This window comes from Trachypithecus francoisi, unplaced genomic scaffold (assembly GCF_009764315.1).
Source record: "Trachypithecus francoisi isolate TF-2019V2 unplaced genomic scaffold, Tfra_2.0 Lachesis_group16, whole genome shotgun sequence".
NCBI classification, from domain to species: Eukaryota; Metazoa; Chordata; class Mammalia; order Primates; family Cercopithecidae; genus Trachypithecus; species Trachypithecus francoisi.
In genome coordinates, this window is record NW_022681461.1 from 73178309 (window position 1) to 73201367 (window position 23059).

A 23059-nucleotide genomic window follows, 5' to 3' on the forward strand; every position below is an offset into this window, starting at 1 on the left:
AGAGAGGGAGGGAGGAGGTGCAGCCCCGCCCCCGCCCGGCAGGAAGTGCGCCCTGGGCCTCTGCGTCTGTCCTCCCAGTGTCCAACGTTGCCTCGCGGAGGCCGCCGTGCGGAGCAAATGTCTAACGGAAATCAGAGGTGGAAAAGAGGTTGGAGGAGCCTGCTCCGTTCCACTCGCTTTTACTGATGCGCCCACCAGCAGCCACGCTTGGGGCTGCGGGCTTTGAGGACACGCACGTGAGTCAGGGTCGTATGGCCTCCAAGGCACGCGCAGGAAGAACCCGAAATAGACGGAATTAAGACCCATATCGGAAGAATAGCATAAAGAGCGACGAGGCTCAAAGGAGCTAGAGGACATAGGGTGGGGAACCTGGAAGGGGCTTCAAGGAGGGGGTGTGGGGAGTCTTCAGCCTCGCTCTGAGGTCACCATTGTGTCTTGCTTCTGCAGCTGACCTAGGTTTGTGTAAAGTCAAACCTCAGAAGAGCGAGCATGAGTAGAGAGCTACAAATGATAGGCGACTCTTCAACTTACACTTTCGCCGAAGAGACTTTTGAAAGAACCATGAGGTTCAAGTTATTTTTCATGCATTTGTGTTTCCTTTCCAGGCCTTGGGCTGAGCTGATTCTCAGCTTTATTTGCTGGCATGGTGCAAATAGTCAGGTGTTACTTCCAGCCCATTGGGGTGTAGATTCACCTCCTTTTTCCACCTTACCTGTCCTTAGATCTTCTGTTTCCAAGGCCAAGTCTTTAAAAGGTTTTCAGTCCTTCTAGCAAAGTAATGGGTAGGGAGGCGTGTCGTGAGGGACCACATTTTCCCTACCCATTCCAAACTCAAAGGTTTGCCTAGCTTTACCTGCTAAAAGGTGATGACAGATTTTGCCTCTGGGATTCACTAAGGCCTCTACCAGAGTTTTCTCTAGAAACAAGTGGAAGAGAATGCAGAGGGTTGAAACTTACCCAAAATATCAGTCAGAAACTCTGAGCTTCAAAGACCTTCCCCTGTTTCCCCCGATGTAATTTATATAGGGTTGGACCCTTAGTCCTCAAGTTATCATCTTTATCTCCTCCACGTAAGCCTGCCTTGGCTGGGAAAAAAATAGCATTCAAAGGGCACTGGGAACAATTTTAAATGCTGCATTTAAGGAATGCCAGGTTCTGGTCCTCTTGGAGTTGGATTAAAATTGTTAACACTTTCACATTCAAGGACTGCTTACAACTACTGCAGACCCTATTACCTGTTCTTCTGAATTAGCATTAAAACAAATAGCACAACATAACTATAAATGAGTATTCTATAGATGTATAACATAGGTTTTTCTTATTGAATGGTGCTACTTATTTTAACAACCAGGCTGCCTTAAATATGATGGAGATCCGTATGGATTAAGACTGTATACAAGCTTTCTCTTTAGGGCACCAGGGGAAAGTGAAAAAAGAACCACATTTGAATTCTGCTTTGTCACTACAAGTGGGTGACCATGAGCAAGTTACTAACCTTAGTGAACCTGTTCCTAACTTTAAAAGGAGGAGAATGGAGAGCAGGTAATAATACCTTATGAGATGGTTGTGAGAGTTAAATAGCATTCTTTATGTCATAGTCCTAGCAAAGTGCTAGCATGGAATAGATGCTCCCTAAATGTTAACTACCTACCTTCCTTTCCCTTTCTGTCAGACTTTCTCTACTATTCTTATGAAATAATAAAGAGTTTTTATAATTAAATATGCTTTACTATTCTGAGTAGGGTCTGGTTGAATATATATATATATATCAGGTAGGGTGCCTCACACCTGTAATCCCAGCACTTTGGGAGGCCAAGGTGGGAGGATCACTTGAGCCTATAAGTTCAAGACCAGCTTGGGCAATATAGTGACACCCCCATCTCTATAAAAAATGTAAAAATTAGTCTGGCATGGTGGCACGTAACTGTAGTCCCAGCTACCCAAGAGGCTGAGGTGGAAGGATTGCTTGAGCCTAGGAGGTTGAGGGTGCAATGAGTGAGATTGCACCATTGTACTTCAGCCTGGGCAACAGAAGGAGACCCTGTCTCAAAATAAAAATATATATACGCACATATATATGTATATATTTGTGTGTATACATATGTGTGTGTGTATGTTGACCTCCAAAGTCCTCCATTTGCTCAGTTTAGATTGGAGTACCACTTTTCTAGGCTCCCAACAAAAAAAGGACCCAGACCCAGAGTTCCTAAAAGGCCATATGAAATAGTTTATTACAGTTTATTTATTTATTTTCCAGTTTCCTGGTTAGTCGATGGCAGCTGGCCACAATTATCCAGTGGGTAGTCATCAAAACTAAAGAAAGTGAATTTGTATGGAAAGTATTTTGGTAGAAAGTTTCCACCATGAAATTTAGCCCAGCCCTGCCCGTTCATATTCACCATTTCCTGTGGTATTTCAGTGTTCCCTGTGGTGGGAAATTTTCACTGAAATAACATAAGTGTCCCAGAGCATGTGATTTTGCTTCTACTAAAAGGTTTGTTTTTTGTTTCTTTTTTTTGTTTGTTTTTTTGGAGACACGGTCTTGCTGTGTCGCCCAGGCTGGAGTACAGTGGTGCGATCTCAGCTCACTGCCACCTCTGCCTCCCAGGTTCAAGCAATTCTCCTGCCTCTCAGCCTCCACAGTAGCTGGGATTACAGGCGTGTGCCACCACGCCCGGCTAAGTTTTGTATTTTTAGTAGAGACAGGGTTTCACCATGTTGGCCAGGCTGGTCTGAAACTCCTGACCTCAAGTGATCTGTCCGCCTCGGCCTCCCAAAGTGCTGGGATTACAGGCTACTAAAAGTTTTAAAAGCAGCATGGTGCTAAGGAGGAAACGTGTAACGTTTCTCCGTCAGAGCAGAAGGCTGTGGTGTTTGTTGGAATTTATGGAGGGAAGCTTGGATTTCTAGGGTTGAGCTGAGGAAGACAGTAGATGTATGTGTGTGCATGAGGGGCAAGGGAGGTCACCAGTGCCACCAGAACCCAAGAACACAGCATGGAGCCCTCCCAATCCATAAGGAATCTTAGACACTTAGGCTGGCACCTTTCAGGAGACAGGGCTTTGGGCCCCAGAATTTAGTATGCTTACCAAACAAATCCTATCAACCTCACTAGCAAGCCTATCAGGGCTGCATGTGAGCACCCAGACCTCAGAAACAAAGCAGTCTCGATGCATCATTCGCTCATTCTCTCCCCTGGTACAGCATGTGCTTAGGCTTTCTTCGTGTTTGTATTAGCCGCTTATCCTCTGGTGTTTTTTAGTACAATCATAGCTTTATTCTATATGGCATCCCAAGCCCTGCCTCAGAATAACACCACCACTTCTGAAGTGGACGGCTGGTGAGGACAAAGGACATTTTCAGAGAGCATTCAGGGTGACATGTCGCAAGCCACAGAGGGCTGTCTCAAACAAGGGGGGCAAGTAAGAAAGCACAATCCCCAACAGAGACAAAATTGTGTGGACAATATAATTCAGCCAATGATGTCCCAGGAAAGAAACAAGGTCCACTTGAGTCCAGGATCTGAACAGTTTTGCAAACAAGAAATTGGAACTTGCTACTGAACCAGCAGAGGGGCTTGTGGGTGAATGATAGCACATTTTATCTCTCCATATAGAAAAGCTCCTGGCTTGCAAAGCACGAAGACCCCAATGCAGTGAGTTATACAATACAATCATGGAGTCAGTGTTGCGAATATCAAACTTCGGGTGCCTAACAATCACTTGTGAGCTTGTTAAAATGCAAACTTCCAGGCCCCACATCAAGAGATTCTGCTTCTGGAGTGAGGCCTGGAATAATTTTTAATTTAAATTAATTTTTAATTTAAAAAAATGTTAATCTCTTAGGTGATGCTTACACTGATGCTGATCTGCAGACTATATCTTTAGAAACACTGTTCTCTTAGCTCCTTCCATTTATCTCGCTTGCTCTCTCTCTTTTAACCTAGCATCAGTCCGTCAAGATCCTTCCATTTTTCTTTTCTTTCTTTTTTTTTTTTTTTTTTGAGACAGAGTCTCACTCTGTCACCCAGGTTGGAGTGCAGTGGTGCAATCTCGGCTCACTGCAACCTCTACCTCCTGGGTTCAAGCAATTCACTTGCCTCAGCCTCCCGAGTAGCTGGGATTACAGGTGCACACCACCACGCCCAGCTAATTTTTGTATTTTTAGTAGAGATGGGTTTTTGCCATGTTGGCCAGGCTGGTCTCAAACTCCTGACCTCAGGTGATCCGCCTACTTTGGCCTCCCAAAGTGCCAGGATTACAGGTGTGAACCACTGCGCCAGCCTTTCTCTCTCTGTCTCTCTTTTAACCTAGCATGAATCCATCCAGATCCTTCCATTTTTCTTTTCTTTTTCCTTTTTTTTTTGAGACAGAGTCTCGCTCTATCGCCCAGGCTGGAGTACAGTGGCCGCATCTCAGCTCACTGCAAGCTCTGCCTCCCGGGTTTACGCCATTCTCCTGCCTCAGCCTCCCGAGTAGCTGGGACTACAGGCGCCGCCACCACGCCCGGCTAGTTTTTTGTATTTTTTAGTAGAAACGGGGTTTCACGGTGTTAGCCAGGATGGTCTCGATCTCCTGACCTCGTGATCCACCCGTCTCAGCCTCCCAAAGTGCTGGGATTACAGGCTTGAGCCACCGCGCCCGGCCTTTTTTTTTTATTTTGAGACAAAGTCTTGCCCTGTTGCCCAGGCTGGAGTGCAGTTGTGCAATCTCAGCTCACTGTCACCGCTGCCTCCCGGATTCAAGTGATTCTCCTGCCTCGGCCTCCATATAGCTGGGATTACAGGTGCACACCATCACGCCCAGCTAATTTTTGTATTTTTAGTAAAGATGAGGTTTCACCATGTTGGCCAGGCTGGTCTCGAACTCCTGACCTCAAGTGATCTGCCCACTCCAGCCTCCCAAAGTGTTGGAATTACAGGCGTGAGCCACCACTCCCAGCCAAGATCCTTCCATGTTTCTGAACCATAAATTGACATTCCAAACCTTTAAGTGCTTACTTTAAATACATTTCCTGTTTGAAAACTTGCTTAGAAAGCACTTTTCGGCCGGGCGCGGTGGCTCAAGCCTGTAATCCCAGCACTTTGGGAGGCCGAGACGGGCGGATCACGAGGTCAGGAGATCGAGACCATCCTGGCTAACACGGTGAAACCCCGTCTCTACTAAAAAATACAAAAAAACTAGCCGGGCGAGCTGGCGGGCGCCTGTAGTCCCAGCTACTCGGGAGGCTGAGGCAGGAGAATGGCGTGAACCCGGGAGGCGGAGCTTGTAGTGAGCTGAGATCCGGCCACTGCACTCCAGCCTGGGCGACAGAGCGAGACAATGTCTCAAAAAAAAAAAAAAAAAAAAAAAGAAAGCACTTTTCTATTAGAAAATTATATTACAAGGTCCTTTTGCTCCTAAACTTTTATGATTATTTTTAGTGAGCATTCTACCAGGCACTTAAAATATAAGGGAAGCTTGAGGTGATGGATATCCCATTTACCCTGATGTGTTACTATGCATTGTATACCTGTATCAAAGTATTTCATGTACCCTATAAAGATATACACCTACTGTGTGCCCACAAAAAATTTTAAATTAAAAAAAAGATTTAAGGAAAGAGATCAGATGAACTAACCTATCTGTTGATATTTTTGTTGTTGTTGTTGTTGTTGTTGTTGTTTTTAGACGGAGTCTCGCTCTGTCACCCAGGCTGGAGTGCAGTGGGGTGATCTCGGCTCACTGCAAGCTCCACCTCTTGGGTTCACGCCATTCTCCCGCCTCAGCCTCCCAAGTAGCTGGGACTACAGGTACTCACCACCACACCTGGCTAATTTTGTTTTTGTATTTTTAGTAGAGACGGGGTTTCACCATGTTAGCCACGATGGTCTCGATCTCCTCACCTCATGATCTGCCCACCTCGACCTCCCAAAGTTCTGGGATTACAGGCGTGAGCCACCGCACCCGGCTGATAGTTTCATTTCATAAGTCTGGTCACAAAGTTGATCACAGAGGAGTGGATGCTTTCCAGAGCCCCCAAAACATTGGCCTACCCTGAAGGCTCCTAGTAGCTGGGCACTGAAGGATACGTGCTACCTGGCTTTCTTTACAAGCCAGCACAGGTGTATGGAGTGTGGGCATGGATGTGTATTCCTTTGTGAGGGCTACCCAGAGGTTGGGCTACTGAAGATATGGAACTGACAAGTACTGGAACCACGGGCACTGAGTTATTAGCAGTGATTATTTGGATAGAATGGAAAACCTACTTACTGGCTGTGTGTCTCCATGAGAGTGTTTGATTCCATCACTAGGAGTGATCCTTAAAAGGCATCTGGAGACCGGGGGCAGTGGCTCACACCTGTAACCCCAGCACTTTGGGAGGCTGAGGCAGGTGGATCATTTGGGGTCGGGAGTTCAAGATCAGCCTGGCCAACATGGCGAAACCGCATCTCTATTACAAAAATTAGCCAGGTGTGGTGGCAGGCGCCTGTAATCCCAGCTGCTTGGGAGGCTGAGGCACGAGAATCGCTTGAACCCGAGAGGTGGAGGTTGCAGTGAGCCCAGACTGCGCCACTGCACTCCAGCCTGGGAAACAAGGGTGAAACTCCATCTTAAAAAAAAAAAAAGGCATCTGGAACATGGACATCACACATGATAGGCCCAGCAGTTCTTCTTTCAGAACACAATAGAAATGCATACATACATTCACGAAAAGATGGATCCAAGAATCTCCTCAGCAGTGCTGTTTGTAAGAGGGAAAACTAGAAACAGGTCACATGGCTGTCAACAGAGGAATGCGTGAATAAATGTGGTATATTCACATAATGGAAGATTGCGCAACAGAATGAAGGAACAACGTGGTGAATGCATCTCACAAACATAATAGTGTGTGAAACAAGCTAAATATAAAAGAATATCTGTTGTATGATTTCATTTATATAAAGCTAAAAAACAGGCAAAACTATAGTGTGAGAAATCAGAAAAGTAGTGAGTTCTGGGGTATTTGTTTTTTAATCTGGGGGCTTGTTTGGTTTTTTTTTTGGTTTTATTTTATAAAAATTCATCAAGCAGGCCTGGTGCAGTGGCTTATGCCTGTAATCTCAATACTTTTGGAGGCCAAGGTGGGCAGATTGCATGAGCCCAGGAATTCAAGACCAGCCTGGGCAACATAGTGAAACCTTGTTTCTACAAAAACTTAGCTGGGCATCCTGGTGTGTGCCTGTAGTCCCAGCTACCCAGGAGGCTGAGGTGGGAGGATCATTTGAGCCTGGGAGGCAGAGGTTGCAGTGAGCAGAGATCATGCTACTGCACTCCAGTCTGGGCGACAGAGTGAGACCCTGTCTCAAAAAAAAAAAAAAAAAAGATTCTTCAAGCAGTATATTTTTGATTTCTGAGCCTCTATGTTCTACTTCAATAAGAAGTTTACATTAGCCGGGCACGGTTGCTCAAGCCTGTAATCCCAGCACTTTGGGAGGCCAAGACGGGTGGATCACAAGGTCAGGAGATTGAGACTATCCTGGCTAAGACGGTGAAACCCCGTCTCTACTAAAAAATACAAAAACAAAAACTAGCCAGGCGAGGTGGCGGGCGCCTGTAGTCCCAGCTACTCGGGAGGCTGAGGCAGGAGAATGGTGTAAACCCGGGAGGCGGAGCTTGCAGTGCGCTGAGATCAAGCCACTGCACTCCAGCCTGGGCGACAGAGCGAGACTCCGTCTCAAAAAAAAAAGAAGTTTACGTTAAAAAGGGCACCTAGTCTTTGACCCTTACTTCAAAAGTGAGGAAGCTGAGGCCCAGAGGTAGTAATTTGCATGAGGTCAACCAAGAGTGCTCCTGGCAATGATGCTTTTCACTTTGATGCATATTGACGTACAGGTGGATTTGGGGGATGCTAGTTTCATGACAAAGAAAGGAGGAAATAAGCAAAAAGAGAGAGAAGTGTCAGCCACTATCAGTTGCTGACTGATGAAGTGTCAGCCACTATCAGAGAGTCATTTGCTCCTTCTTCATTGCTTCATTGCTTGTCTCTTCTCCCTTCATTTCAAATGCAATCATGTGTGGACCAATGCCTGGAGCTGCTGCAGCCATTTTGTGGCCATGAGTGGAGACATTCCGGATACCCTGAGGATAGATAGCTGAGTGGATAAATGGAAAGAGCCTGTGTCTTTGGTGGCATCACCGAGCCACTGCATCTAAATCCAGACTTCTTTTGTAGAATATAAACATCCCTATGGTGTCAGGCAGTTTAATTTGAATCCCTGTGACTTGCAGGTGAACTCATCCTTATGGATTCAGAAGACAAAGAATACAAGCAAGCAGGAGAAAGTCTAAGAAGAAAGTTCACCTAGTAGGTGGCAATGTTCACAGCAAGAGTACCATCCTTCTGTAACATACATTCTCAAAAGAGCCAATGTCACCTGCAAAAGGATGTAAATTGGTTCTTGGGGTCGGGAGGCAAAAAAAAAAAACTTAAATATTATAGTGGTCTGTGGCCCCCACAAAGCTCAGCCCTATTCTTTAGTATTTAATTTTTCTTTAAGGGAGCATTTAAATCTAATTAACTCTTCCCCTTTAGGGGCAGTGATAACAAATAATAAATTGAGAAACACTGCTTTATAGAGATGTTGGGCAAGCTCTAAAACAGAAAACATTTCCTGGCTTCCTAAGGTAGACCTGCGAATCCTTCCGAAAACCTTGGAATTCCACTGACTTCTAGATCCTTGCCCCAGGTTCTGCCACTGTGGTAGCTCCAGCCATACCAGCTCTGCACAGCCCTTCCTGTGCTTTGTAACCCAGGCCTGCAGACAAGTCCTCACTACACAGAGGTAGTGAGAGCGTGTATGCAGGAGATCTTGTCTTTATGCATAACCTGCTAGCAGTGTAGCAAGACAGTGCTGGGGTCACAGCAATAAAATTATACTTCGTGCCCAGATTATAGATCCAGGTGAGGTGACTTGCTTAAGAAAGGGCTTCCCCATTCCCCCCAGCTATATAAGGTAATGAATTATGCTAGGATTTCAGGATTTCCTGATTGGCAGGGTAGGAGGCTTGGTTTTCCCCCTCTGCTCCCACTCAGAGCTTCCTGTGATGTGGCAGGCAGAAAAGCAACACCACCACCACTCATGAAAATCAGAGACGGGCTGGGCACAGGGGCTCACACCTGTAATCCCAGCACTTTGGGATGCTGAGGCAGGTGGATCACATGAGGCCAGGAGTTCCAGGCCAGCTTAGCCAACATGGCAAAACCCCGTCTCTCCTAAAACAAAATACAAACATTATCCAGGCATGGTGGTGCACATCTGTAATCCTGACTAGTCGGGAGGCTGAGGCACAAGAATCACTTAAATCCAGGAGGTAGAGGTTGCAGTGGGCCAAGATCGTGCCGCTGCACTCCAGCCTGGGCAACAGAGCGAGACTCTGTCTCAAAAAAAAAAAAAAAATGCTACACAATGTCCATTCCTTTTCCTTCCAGCTGAGACCCAGTTGGGCTTGGGCTAGTTGAAAAAGTAAAGAAGGATGGAAGGAATATCTCCCACCTACAGCTCTAGGTGGTATAGAAATCAAGGGATTGATTGTGCAGAGCTGAGTAAAGAGAGGACCCGAGACCAGAGAACCAGAGTCAGGGATCTGAATTAGTCACTAAAGCAAGGGGAGTGGTGGTGGCGGCAAAAGCAAATGACAAAGGTCAAGAACAGAGCCAGGGTTCAAGACCCAGAAGCAACAGGTCCAGAGAATAAGCCTTCTGGTAATCCTGGGCAGCATCTGGGTGGGCACCGTTGTCATTATGAACCATGGTGTTTGCTGGGGTGGGACGCATGGCGCGGCCAGGACAGCCAGAATGGAAGGCTTCCTTTGGAAGGCTTTTCTGAGCTAGCAGGAAGATTTGGACAGGGGAAATGATTTCTCACCACTCCTTCCTGACCACCTACATAATTGGTTCAAATTAAGCACTAGGTTGTAGAGGTACCAATTCTTTGTTTCTGGAGGCAGGATGCTTTCTTGGCATCCTGGGAGCATAGATATACTCCCTGAGGAAGGATGTGGCTAGCAATAATTGTCGTCTCCTCTTTTAATTTAAACTTTTAGTTTTAGAATAGTTTGGATTTCCAGAAAAGTTGCAAAGATAGTACAGAGTTTTTGCATACTCCTCACCCCGTCTCCGTTGTTAACATCCTATATCATTCTCGTACATTTGTCACAACTAAAGAGTCAACATTGGCACATTGCTATTAACTGAACTGTATACTTTATTCTTATTTAACTAGATTTTCCCCAAAGTTCTTTTTTTATCCTGAAATCCCACCTAGGATACCAGCTACTCTGGAGGCTAAGGCAGGAAAATCACTTGAACCCGGGAGGTGGAGGTTGCAGTGAGCCAAGATTGCACTATTGGACTCCAGCTTGGGCAACACAACAAGAGCAAAACTCCATCTCAAAATAAATAAATAAATAAATTTTTAAAAAAGAAAAAGGCACCTTACCTTGGTAGTCTTCCTCCCAAAAACCCCTGAACTCCACTTTATCCATGAGGACAATATCAGACAAAACCAAACTGAGGGGCAATCTACAAATTACCTGATGAATACTTTTCGAGACTGTCATAAGCAAGGAAAATCCGAGACATTGTCACAGACCAGAGGAGGCTAATGAGACATGACTGCAAAATGTAATGTGGTATCCTTTTTTTTTTTTTTTGAGACGGAGTCTGGCTCTGTCGCCCGGGCTGGAGTGCGGTGGCCGGATCTCAGCTCACTGCAAGCTCCGCCTCCCAGGTTCACGCCATTCTCCTGCCTCCGCCTCCCAAGTTGCTGGGACTACAGGCGCCCGCCTCGTCGCCTGGCTAGTTTTTTGTATTCTTTAGTAGAGACGGGGTTTCACCGTATTAGCCAGGATGGTCTCGATCTCCTGACCTTGTGATCCGCCCGTCTCGGCCTCCCAAAGTGCTGGGATTAATAGCTGGGATTACAGCCATGCACCACCATGTCCAGCTAATTATTTGTATTTTTAGTAGAGACAGAGTTTCACTATGTTGGCCAGACTGGTCTCGAACTCCTGACCTCAGATGATTCACCTGCCTTAGCCTCCTAAAGTGCTGGGATTCCAGGCGTGAGCCACCACACCCAGCCAGTAAAGTGCCATTCTAATCACATCATATATGTTAATCTGTGTTGCATTGCTGTAAAGGAATACTGAGACTGGATAATTTATAAAGAAAAGAGATTTATGGCCAGGGGTGGTGGCACACGCCTGTAATCCCAGCACTTTGGGAGCCCAAGGCAGACGAATCACAAGGTCAGGAGACCGAGACCATCCTGGCTAACATGGTGAAACTCCGTCTCTACTAAAAATACAAACAATTAGCCAAGCGTGGTGGCAGGTAGGTGCCTGTAGTCCCAGCTGCTCAGGAAGCTGAGGCAGGAGAATGGCGTGAACCCGGGAGGCGGAGTTCACAGCGAGCCAAGATCGAGCCACTGCACTCCAGCCTGGGTGACAGAGTGAGACTCCGTCTCAAAAAAAAAAAAAAAAAAAAAAAGAAAAGAAAAGAGGTTTATCTGGCTCACAGTTTGCAGGCTATACAAGAAGCATAGTGCCAACATCTGCTTCTAGTGAGGTCTCAGGAAGCTTATAAAATCATGATGGAAGGCAAAGGAGAAGCCAGCATATCACATGGCAAGAGAGGAAGCAAGAGAGAGGAGGAAGTCCCAGGCTCATTTAAACAACCAGCTCTCTTGCCAGGTGTGATGGCTCACGCCTATAATCCCAACACTTTGGGAGGCTGAGGTGGGCGGATCACCTGAGGCCAGGAGTTCAAGAACAGCCTGGACAACATGGTGAAACCTCATCTCTACTAAAAATACAAAAATTAGTTGGGCATGGTGGTGCATGCCTGTAATCCCAGCTACTCAGGAGGCTGAGGCATGAGAATCATTTGAACCCAGGAAGTGGAGGCTGCAGTGAGCTGAGTTCACACCACCGCACTCTTGTATGGGTGACAGAGTGAGACCCTGTCTCAAAAACAACAACAACCAGCTCTCTCATGAACTAACAGAGTGAGAACTCACTCATTACCATGGGGAAGGTACCAAGCCATTCACGAGGGATCTACCCCCACCCCCATGACCCAAACACCTCCAACTAGGCCCCACCTCCAACACTGGGGATCATATTTCAATATGAGATGGGAGGGGACAAACATCCAAACTAGATTATCATGTCAAGGGCATGTACTGTCAACATGGCTTATCACTGAGGGTGTTAAACTTAATTGCCTGGTCAAGGTAGTGTTTGCCAGGTTTCTCCACTGTAAATTACTCCCCTCCCCCTCCCCCATATGACATATGAATTAGACATCAATAAAGCTGTTACAAAAAAAGATGAATGATAATCTGGAGAAAGTTATTTGGAACACAAATGACCCACAAGGTATTAATATCTTTTTTTTTTTTTTTGAGACGGAGTCTTGCTCTGTCGCCCAGTCTGCAGTGCAGTGATACAGTCTCAGCTCACTGCAACCTCCACTTCCTGGATTCAAATGATTCTCCTGCCTCAGCCTCCTGAGTAACTGGAATTATAGACACGTGCCACCACACCCAGCTAATTTTTGTTTTTTTAGTAGAAACAGGGTCTCACCATGTTGGCCAGGCTGGTTCGAACTCCTGACCTCAAGTTATCTGCCCACCTCAGCCTCCCAAAGTGCTGGGATTACTGGCATGAGCCTCCACGCCCGGCCTCACGAGGTATTAATATCTTTAATACAATACAGAGCCCCTAAAATTAATTTTTAAAAAAATCAAAAAATGGACAAATGGGTATGGATAGTCAATTCAAGAAGGAAGAAATATAAATGGTCAAAATATGTATTCAGTCTCACTAGAGATCAAAAATCAAAACATGGACAAATGGATATGGATAGTCAATTCAAGAAGGAAGAAATATAAATGGTCAAAATATGTGTTCAGTCTCACTACAGATCAATAAAATGTTGATGAAAACAAAAAGATACAATTTTTGCTTGTCCTACCAGCAAATGTTAAAAGACCAATAAATAATAGGTAGGGATTCATGCTTTATGAAATTTAAACAATTTTAGGGGCCTTCCTCAAGAAAAAGAATTCAAAATTTCAAATATAAAAATTGGTACAAGACCAGGCACTGTGGCTCACGCCTGTAATCCCAGCACTTTCATAGGCCAAGGGAGGAGGATTGCTTGAGCCCAAGAGTTGGAGACCAGCCTGGGCAATATAATGAGACCTTGTCTTTATGAAAAATTTTAAAAATTAGCTGGGCATGGTGATGTGCGCCTGTAGTTCCATCTACTCAGGAGGCTGCAGTGGTAGGATCACTTGAGCCCAGGAGTTCAAAGCTACAGTGAGCTATGATCATGCCACTGCACTCCAGCTTGGGAGACAGAGAGAGACCCTGTCGCAAAAAAACAAAGAAACAAACAAACAAAAAACCCTGATACAAAGCTGAATATTCATTTAGAAAATAAATAGCCACAATTATAAGTTTTACAAAACTGATAAATATGACAAACATCACAAAAGTATTAAAATGATTAGCTGCCTGGCACACCTCTATCATACTATTTTCCATAGTCTTTAAATGCATATTCTTTACTAAATTCTTCATAGGACCACTATTTTATAGTATTATTTTCTAAAGAGAATAGAAGGATAATGAAGTCTTCTAGCATGGCTGATTGAAATTTGCTTTGCTTTTTTATTATTGTTTACAAAATTTCAATTTCAGAGCTGTTGTCGGTAATGTGCTAAAATGCCCTCCGATACCTCAGCAGGCTTACCACCAGACGTTCTTGCTATTTGTGTACTGTTACAGGTTTTTGGCCTACAAACCTAGGAATTCTTATTCTGTTTCAGGTATGTTCCACCAAAAAGAAAGAAAAAAAGCTATATGGTGAGTGCATGTTGCATTATCAAGGATATTCCTGATAGACGAGAACTTATAGTTTTGTTAGTCATCAGTGAGTAGTGCTTCATTCATTTACAACTATATAACTTTGACAACGGGAAGAATTTTTTACAGACTAGCTTCTGGCTCTATGTTTCAAACTTTGTTTCTTCTCTGGTACCCTCATTCATCTGGTGCCAGTGCCTCAAGACACATTCATTTCGTGATGTGACCTCTGGCCCTGCATCTTCATAGAAGCATACCTACACTAGGATGTCTAGCAGTAACTTATGTATGCACAGAAGTGACAGCGTACCTTGTAAATACATCCTGCTAAACTCAAATAAATGTAATCGAGCTCAACTTTCAACCGGCAGCCACTGCAAGGCCATAAAACCCAAGGGCAAGAGTAAGGGAAGGGGAATTTGGACTGGAGAGGTACAGTTGTTCTTATCTGGCTGCCATTAAAATAACTTACTTTGTCAAGTTTCGACCCTGTGAGCACATTGCTAAGGCTTCTCCCAGGGCCAGGGGAAATGAGGTTCACATGTTCAAGCAAAAAACGCCCTGAAATGTAAGCTTCAGCTTCAGAGGCAACCAACCTCCACATCCACTGCTAGTGAGAATACTGAGAAACAGGTACTCTCAAACGGTGTTGGCAAAAACATGAAGTGCTATCAAAATAAAAGCTCTAGACTTTGGGAGGCGAAGGTGGGCAGATGGCTTGAGCCCAGGAGTTTAAGACCAGTGTAGGCAACATGGTGAAACAAAAATTAGCCGGGCATGGTGGCATGCGCCTGTAGTCTCAGCTACCTGGGAGGCTAAGATGGGAGGATCACCTGACCCCAGGAGGTTGAGGCAGCCAGTAAGCCATGATCACAACACTACACTCTAGCCTGGGCAACAGAGTGAGACCCTGTCTCAATCAATCAATCAATTAAAAATAAAAGCACTGGCTGGGTGTGGTGGCTCATGCCTGTAATCCCAGCACTTTGGGAGGCTGAGGCGGGCAGATCACAAGATCAGGAGTTCAAGACTATCCAGGCCAACATGGTGAAACCCTGTCTCTACTAAAAATACAAAAAAATTAACTGGGTGTGGTGGCACGCACCTGAAGTCCCAGCTACTCGGGAGGGTGAGGTGGGAAAATCACTTGAACCCGGGAGGCGGAGGTTGCAGTGAGCCAAGATCATGCTATTGCACTCCAGCCTGGTGACAGAGAGAGACTCTGTGTCAAAAAAATAAAAATAAGTAATAAAGCACTAATACCTAAGGAAATATGTGCAGGCATTTATTGCAGCATTATTTGTAGAGGCAATGAAAGTGGAAACAATCTCATATACATCACTAGGGAAAAGGTTGAATAAATTATGATACATCCAGCCGGTCGTGATGGCTCATGCCTGTAATCCCCAGCAGTTAGGGAGGCCGAGGCAGGCAGATCATAAGGTCAGGAGTTCAAGACCAGCCTGGCCAACATAGTGAAACCTTGTCTCTACTAAAAACACAAAAATTAGCCAGGCATGGTGGCATGCACCTGTAGTCCCAGCTACTCGGGAGGCTGAGGCAGGAGAATCGCTTGAACCCAGGAGGTGGAGGTTGCAGTGAGCTGAGATTGCACCACTGCAATTCCAGCCTTGCAAGGCAACAGAGCAAGACTCTGTCTTAAATAAAAGAAAAATTCTGATGCATCCACACTGTATTATGCAGCATTAAAAAAAGATAAATTTGAGCTGTATGTATGGGAAGGTCTGTCATACATTTAAAATGGCAAATGGTAAAGTAATATGCATGATGGGATCACATTTTTGTAAAGAAGAAAACTCCATATATAATATATGTGGGTATGTAAATATATATAGATATATGAATATATATGTATAGATTTTCTATGAGAACAAAAGAATATGCAGCCAGACTTCAGGTTTTCAACTTGGTGAGGGTCAGGGAGCAGAGATTAGTGGAGGGAACAGACCAGATTAATGTTTCCTTTCTGCAACTTTGTGTTGTTTACTTTCGCGGAATACAATAAGTGTTTATTCATTTTGTAATTTAAACATTATAATAAAATTTTAAAAAATCAAAACATATGAAACATCTGAGCTAAACATATTTACAGTGCCTCCCACTTCTTTTCCAGGGCTTACCAATATTCTTTGTAAAGCCAACCCTAGGCTTACTTTTCTCCACTCCTAAAGTAATAGAATTATATGAAGAGCTTTGAGAAATCTCCATGGTACCCCATGGTATAAAAGTTCATGTCCATGGTACTTTTTTAAAAACCTCTATGACATGTATCACTTTCTACTTTAAATTATATCTATCTAATCCCAGCACTTTGGGAGGCCAAAGCGGGTGGATCACCTGAGGTTGGGAATTCGACACCAGCCTGGCCAACATGGTGAAACCCCGTCTCTGCTAAAAATACAAAAATTAGCTGGGCATGGTGGTGTGCACCTGTAATCTCAGCTACTCAGGAGGCTGAGGCAAGAGACTCACTTGGACCCAGAAGGCGGAGGTTGCAGTGAGCCGAGATCAAGCCACTGCACTCAGCCTGGGGAACAGAGCAAAACTCTGTCTCAAAAAAAAAAAAATTATATTTATCTGCTACTCAACAGCAACAATGACAATTTCCTTGCACAATCTTAAAGACTCCTGCCTTATAGCTGTGTCCCACCTCTCTCCTCCACTTTACAGACACACTCCTTCCTGTCCTACCTCATTTTTATCAGATGTATCTTGAAACGTGTTAAAAAGCAAGGTTACATTAATGTCTTACAATTTGAGGTGCACTACAGAATCATTTCCAATTTTAGAAAAAAATTCAGTTTTACTTCTGATTAGAATTTTTTTATGCTTCAGAGTTGTGTGTCTTTTTGCTATTAAGGATGTAATACATATATTTATAACTGAAGAGGTATATTCCTTTTTTTTTTTTTTTGAGATGGGAGTCTTGCTCTGTCGCCCAGGCTGGAGTGCAATGGCACAAACTCAGCTCACTGCAACTTCTGCCTCCTGGGTTCAAGTGCTTCTCGTACTTCAGCCTCCCAAGTAGCTGGGACCACAGGTGTGTGCCACCACACCCAGCTAATTTTTTTTTTTTTTTTGAGATGGAGTCTCACTCTGTCACCCAGGCTGGAGTGCAGTGGTGCGATCTTGGCTCACTGCAAGCTTTGCCTCCCAGGTTCACACCATTCTCCTGCCTCAGCCTCCCGAGTAGCTGGGACTACAGGCGCCCGCCACCACGCCCGGCTAATTTTTTGTATTTTTAGTGGAGACAGGGTTTCACCTTATTAGCCAGGATGGTCTCGATCTCTTGACCTCGTGATCCGCCCGCCTCAGCCCCCCAAAGTGCTGGGATTACAGGTGTGAGCCACCGCGCCCAGCCTAATTTTTGTATTTTTAGTAGAAACAGGGTTTTGCCATGTTGGCCAGGCTGGTCTTGAACTCCTCGGCTCAAGTGATCTGCCTGCCTTAGCCTCCCAAAGTGCTGGGATTACAGGCATGAGTGACCGTGCCCAGCCTTGAGTTGGTATAGTCTCAGCATCTTCATTTTGATTATAATCTTAAAAGATTTTCTAATATTCTCAATATAAAATATAACAAATTTTCTGGATGACCACTATTTAGCTAATGAGATGAATATTAGCTCCTACATTTACATCTGTTTAAGATCAATAAATTACCAAATACCTCAACTTTAATTTCCTTTTGCCATTGAGAAAAGAACAGTGGCAAGCTTAACATGTGTAAACCTTCGCCCATTCAGGTTCCTCTGAACATTTTTGGGGCCTGAAGCAAGAATACAGATGCAGGCTCACATTCTTTATGTCTAAATATTTAAAAGTTATAAATCCAGGTAACAAATATATGTAAGACTATGGTTTTGGAATGACTGAAAGTTGACTAAATATCAAAGACAACTAACTTTATGACTTTTTATATCTGGGTGTTCTACTGACATTTGATATGAGTAATAAAATAAATACACAAGTAGCTCATAAATTAGTTTATACCATGAAATTTCTTCTTCTTGCCTTTATCTCAGCAAAAAATTAATTACATTATTATGAGTATAAGATTTTTCACATAAATTGTGTTCTGTGAAATGCTAATTGGACAAACTTTCTCATATGATTATAATTATAATTTCTACTTGGAGAAAACATGTTCTCTGATAAGGAAGCAACAGTTGAAATTGCTAATGAAATGCTTGTTTTTTTGAGATAGAGTCTAGCTCTATCACCCAGGCTGGAGTGCAGTGGTACAATCTCAGCTCACTGCAACCTCCACCTCCCAGGCTCAGGTGATCCTCCCACCTCCCAAGTAGCTGGGATCACAGGCACATGCCCCCACACCAGGCTAATTTTTTTATTTTTTGGTAGAGATGAGGTTTTGCCACGTTGCCCAGGCTGGTCTCCAGCTCCTGGGCTCAAGCAATCCTCCTGCCTTGGCCTCCCAAAGTGCTAAAATTACAAACGCGAGCCACTACACCTGGCTGCTAATGAAATTCTTAAAGCAATATTTAGATTCAGAAGTGAATCACAAATTTTACACACTGTATTAGAACACTATCTTGGTCCACCCGGGCTGCCATAATAAAAGACCACAGACTCAGTGACTTAAACATCAGGAATTTTTTTCTTAACAGTTCTGGAGACTGGGAAGTCAAAGATCAAGGGACCAGCAAGGCAGGTTTCATTCTGAGGCCTGTTCTCTTGGTTGACAGGTGACCATCATCCAGCTATGTGCTCTAGTGACCTCTTGAATATGTTCTATGAGAGAGAGTCCACAAACTCTCTGGTGTCTCTTCTTATAAGGTCACTAATCCTATCAAATCAGGACCCCACCCTTATGACCTCATTTAACTTTAATTATTCCCTTAGAGACCCCATTCCATTCCAGCCACACTGGAGGTTAGGGCTTCCACACTGGAGTTTTGGAGGTGATGGCGGTGGCTGCTGCCATCACTTTTACTGCAGCAGGGAGGCGCAACTGGGGCTGCACATTCCATGAGTTGGTGGGAGTCCTGCCCTCCTGGGTGGGACTACAGCTGCCCAAACTGCGGCTGTAAGTCCGAACCTCCCTGTGCCCTTGGACGGGGCAGGAAGGAGGCAGGATCTGCCCTCTTGTGTGCAACTGCAACCACCTGACCCACAGCTGCAGACCTGGGCCTCGCACTTAAAGCAGGCAGAAGCCGAGGACAAGCAGGAACCCTGACCTTTCCAAGTTGGCTGGGCGGGAGCTCCCTGGGTGCAGCTGTGGCTGCCCTCTCAAGCGCAGGACCTGGGCATCTCTGCAGCCTGCACCCTTGGGGCTCGAGAAGGCCCCCCCGGCCAAACCCTGCTGGCTCAGGGATGTCTGTTCACGCCGCCTGGCCGCTCCCGCCTCCTGGAGCCAGCTCCTATCTTGGAGCAGGTTTGGGGCCAAGCCCCGGGGCCTTGAATGGCAGTGGGAAGCAGAGTCCTGGTGGAAGGGGGTGGGTCCTTGGTAAGGCGCCACCTTCAGGGCTTCCAGTCCCGCCAACCAGAGTGGGGACTCATGGTGCCTCTTCCGGGCGCCCATGGCCACCCGTGGACCAATCAGCATGCACTGCCTCTTCTCTGAGATTCATAAAAGCCCTGGGCTTAGCCAGAGCAGGGGAAAGATCTGCAGAGTACAAAGAAGACGGAGAGACTATAGGACGACCAACTGCAGAGAAGACCTACCTTCTCCACTGAGAGCTGCAGAGACAACCTGCTAGCAGAGAGGAGCCACCCTCTCCAGATGAGAACTGAATACTGGACACATGACCTGCCTACAGAGAGGAGCTGCCCACTGTGGGTCTCCTCTGAGCTGTTGTAACACTAAGTAAAGCTCGTCTTTGTCATGTTCACCCTTCACTTCTCTATGTACCTCCTTCTGACTGGACACAGGACAAGAACTCGGGCAAAGGTGCTGGCCAGAAAATTGACACCCCAAAGATCCCATACACATTCAGTCCATAATACATAAGATCAATTATCACAAAATAGTAGGATATTTTTAATTTTGTCATAAGTTATATGTATTGCAAATTGTTTTATCTTAATACAATATCTTTGTTACTAGAGAATCAGTATCAGGCTTCACTTATGTTACTTATAAACCTATATATATATGTGTGTGTGTGTATATATATATATACACACACACAAATATAACAGGAATTATCAAATGTTTAATATTGCAGAAATAGTTCTTTAGCCAACACTGCAACTGTTGTGACTACTGAACTAATTCTGATGAGCTCCAGAATCACAAATGAGAATTAGGAAAATGGACACTCACTAAAGGGAAACAGTTCTTGGCTGTGCACAATTCCATTGAATTCCTCTGATCTGAGAGGAGGTATTTGGAAGTTAATAATTTGCCTTTTCTCTTGCCTAAGTTCTGCTGCTCAACTATTCCCAGCGCTAAAATGCAGTGTCCATTTCTGACCTCAACAGAGGCATAACTCATAAACCTTCACAGCAGTCCAATCCAGCCGCCTTTTCTTTCAAGAACACGGGGCAAGAGGTGTTTCCACAGGGTATAAATGGTGTTAGTCACAGAAGCAGATGTTCAGCGTTCCAGGTGGTTCTGTGACAGAGCCAAATGCCAGATCCCAAGCACAGAGGTTCTCATCTGTCCTTTAACAAATTTGCGTGCTTGCATGTGTGTACTGGATCCTCTAAAATGTGGCGGCAGGAGTCCCTCCTGCTTGCTTAGGTCTATGGGCAATACTGAGCCGAATGAAGGCTAAATGACTTCATACTGTGCTATATAAATGAAGAGTTTATAGTCTTTTGAATAGAGGAAACTGGTGGGAGAATTGAGGTACCATGGGGCATGCAGTGATATAGGCAAGCAAACCCAAAGAAATGCATGCTATTGCTAAGGACATCCTCTTTACACTGTGACTAGCGATTGCATTTGCCAAAACATCAATTGTCACATAAAATTTAATGTATTAGCTAGAGTGTATCTGTTTTGTGGGTTTGGTTGTGTTTAAGTTGTAAACCTAAATTCCAAACAATTCTTAAATTTGAGAAACATCATCATATTTATTTTGGAAATCTTATAAAGGTGAATAATCTTCATATGCAGACACAGGACTAGTGCTGACTGACAACTGTTAGAAACGGATGATCAAAACTTATTTCTGTGTCAATTATTAAAAGATTTCTCAAAATAAAGCCGGGCTTGGTGGCTCACGCCTGTAATCCCAGCACTTTGGGAAGCTGAGGCAGGCAGATCACCTGAGGTTGAGAGTTCAAGACCAGCCCAGCCAACATGATGAAACTCCATCTCTACTAAAAATACAAAAGTTAGCCGGACATGGTGGTGCACACCTGTAATCCCAGCTACTCAGGAGGCTGAAGCAGAAGAATCGCTTGAACCCAGAAGGCAGAGGCTGCAGTGAGCCAAGATTGCACCACTGCATTCCAGCCTAGGTGACAGAGTGAGACCCTCTCTCAAAAAAATAAAAGATAAAATAAAAAATTTCTCAAAATAAGATGATTTCTTTTAAAATGTTCTAGTAGAACTACATACTAAAAAGAAGCCACATAAGTGGCAGCAAGAGAGACAAGCATGTTATTAATTCAAAGCTACAGTTCCACATTTAAGTATTAGAAGGTAGATACTGAGCAGGAAGCTTTTTTTCAAACAATGGCAAGGGGGCCTCTCTGAACCTATTCTGATTCAGGGACTGCCCAATACAAAATTAAAGATTTTTTTAAATTTACAAATAAAGAGAAAATATCTGTAAAATACTGCATTTTAAGCTCTTCTAAGAGGCGATATTAGCTAATGTCAGTGCAAATTTTTTTTTTTTTTTTTTTTTGAGACGAAATCTTGCTCTGTCGCCCAGGCTGGAGTGCAGTGGCCGGATCTCAGCTCACTGCAAGCTCCGCCTCCCGGGTTCCCGCCATTCTCCTGCCTCAGCCTCCCAAGTAGCTGGGACTACAGGCGCCCGCCAACGCGCCCGGCTAGTTTTTTGTATTTTTTTAGTAGAGACGGGGTTTCACCGTATTAGCCAGGATGGTCTCGATCTCCTGACCTCGTGATCCGCCCGTCTCGGCCTCCCAAAGTGCTGGGATTACAGGCTTGAGCCACCGCGCCCGGCCTGTGCAAAATTTTCTTACCTGACTTGTCTTTTCATCCACACTGCCCAACATGGTGCCTTGCACATAGAAAGCCCTTAATAAGAAAGGAAATTGCAAAAGGATATACAGTTGACCCTTGAACATCACGGGCTTGAACTGGGTAAGTCCACTTATACAGGGATTTTTTTCCAGCCAACTGCAGATTGATGCTACAGTGTTCATAGCATGCAAAACCCACATGGATAGGCTAGGCAGTATGGTCAAGGGTGTCCATTATATTGTTAGCTATGTATTTTTATAAGTCTGAAATATTTCATTGAAATGCAACCCCAATTAAAAAAATAAGTCATTCCAACATTTGGCTCATGCCTGTAATCCTAGCAATTTGGGAGGCCAAGGTAGGTGGATTGCTTGAGTCCAGGAGTTCTAGACCAGCCTGGGCAACATAGCAAAACTCTGTCTCTACAAAAAGTACAAAAATTAGCCAGGCGTGGTGGCACACACCTGTAATCCCAGCTACTCTGGAAGCTGAATGGGAGGATAGCTTGAGTCCAGAAGGTGGAGGCCACAGTAAGCTGGGATTGCACCACTGCACTCCTGCCTGGGTGACAGAACAAGACTCTATCTCAAAAAAAAAAAAAAAAAATTAACGTGCTCTGAGCTACAGGCACAGTAACGAATTACCATAAACTTGGTGCCTTAAAATGACAGAAATGTGTCCTTTCACTGTTCTGGAGGCCAGAAGTCCAAACCAATTTCATAAGCCAAAATCAAAGTTTCAGCAGGGCCACACTTTCTCCAGAGGTTCTAGGACAGCATCCCTTCCTTGCTTTTTCAAGCTTCTGGGAGCTGTCAGCATCCCTTGGCTTGTAGCTACATCACTCTAATCTCTGCCTCTGTGGTCACATTGCCTTCTCCTACATCAAATGTCCCTCTGCTTCTCTCTTATAAAGACATTTGTGGCCAGGCATGGTGGCTCAGCATTTTCAGAGGCTGAGGCAGAATAATCGTTTGAGGTCACCAATTTGAGACCAGCCTGGCCAACATGGTGAAACCCTGTCA

The 23059-nt window shown here is 44.7% G+C and overlaps 1 long non-coding RNA gene across 1 annotated transcript; it reads left to right on the forward strand.

The window, feature by feature from the left end:
- Window positions 1–29: 29 nt before the first annotated feature.
- LOC117098821 lies at window positions 30–14624 on the forward strand. Its single transcript, XR_004443611.1, has 3 exons — window positions 30–236; window positions 8250–8325; window positions 13859–14624. It is a non-coding gene; the product is annotated as an uncharacterized LOC117098821 (long non-coding RNA).
- Window positions 14625–23059: the final 8435 nt, after the last annotated feature.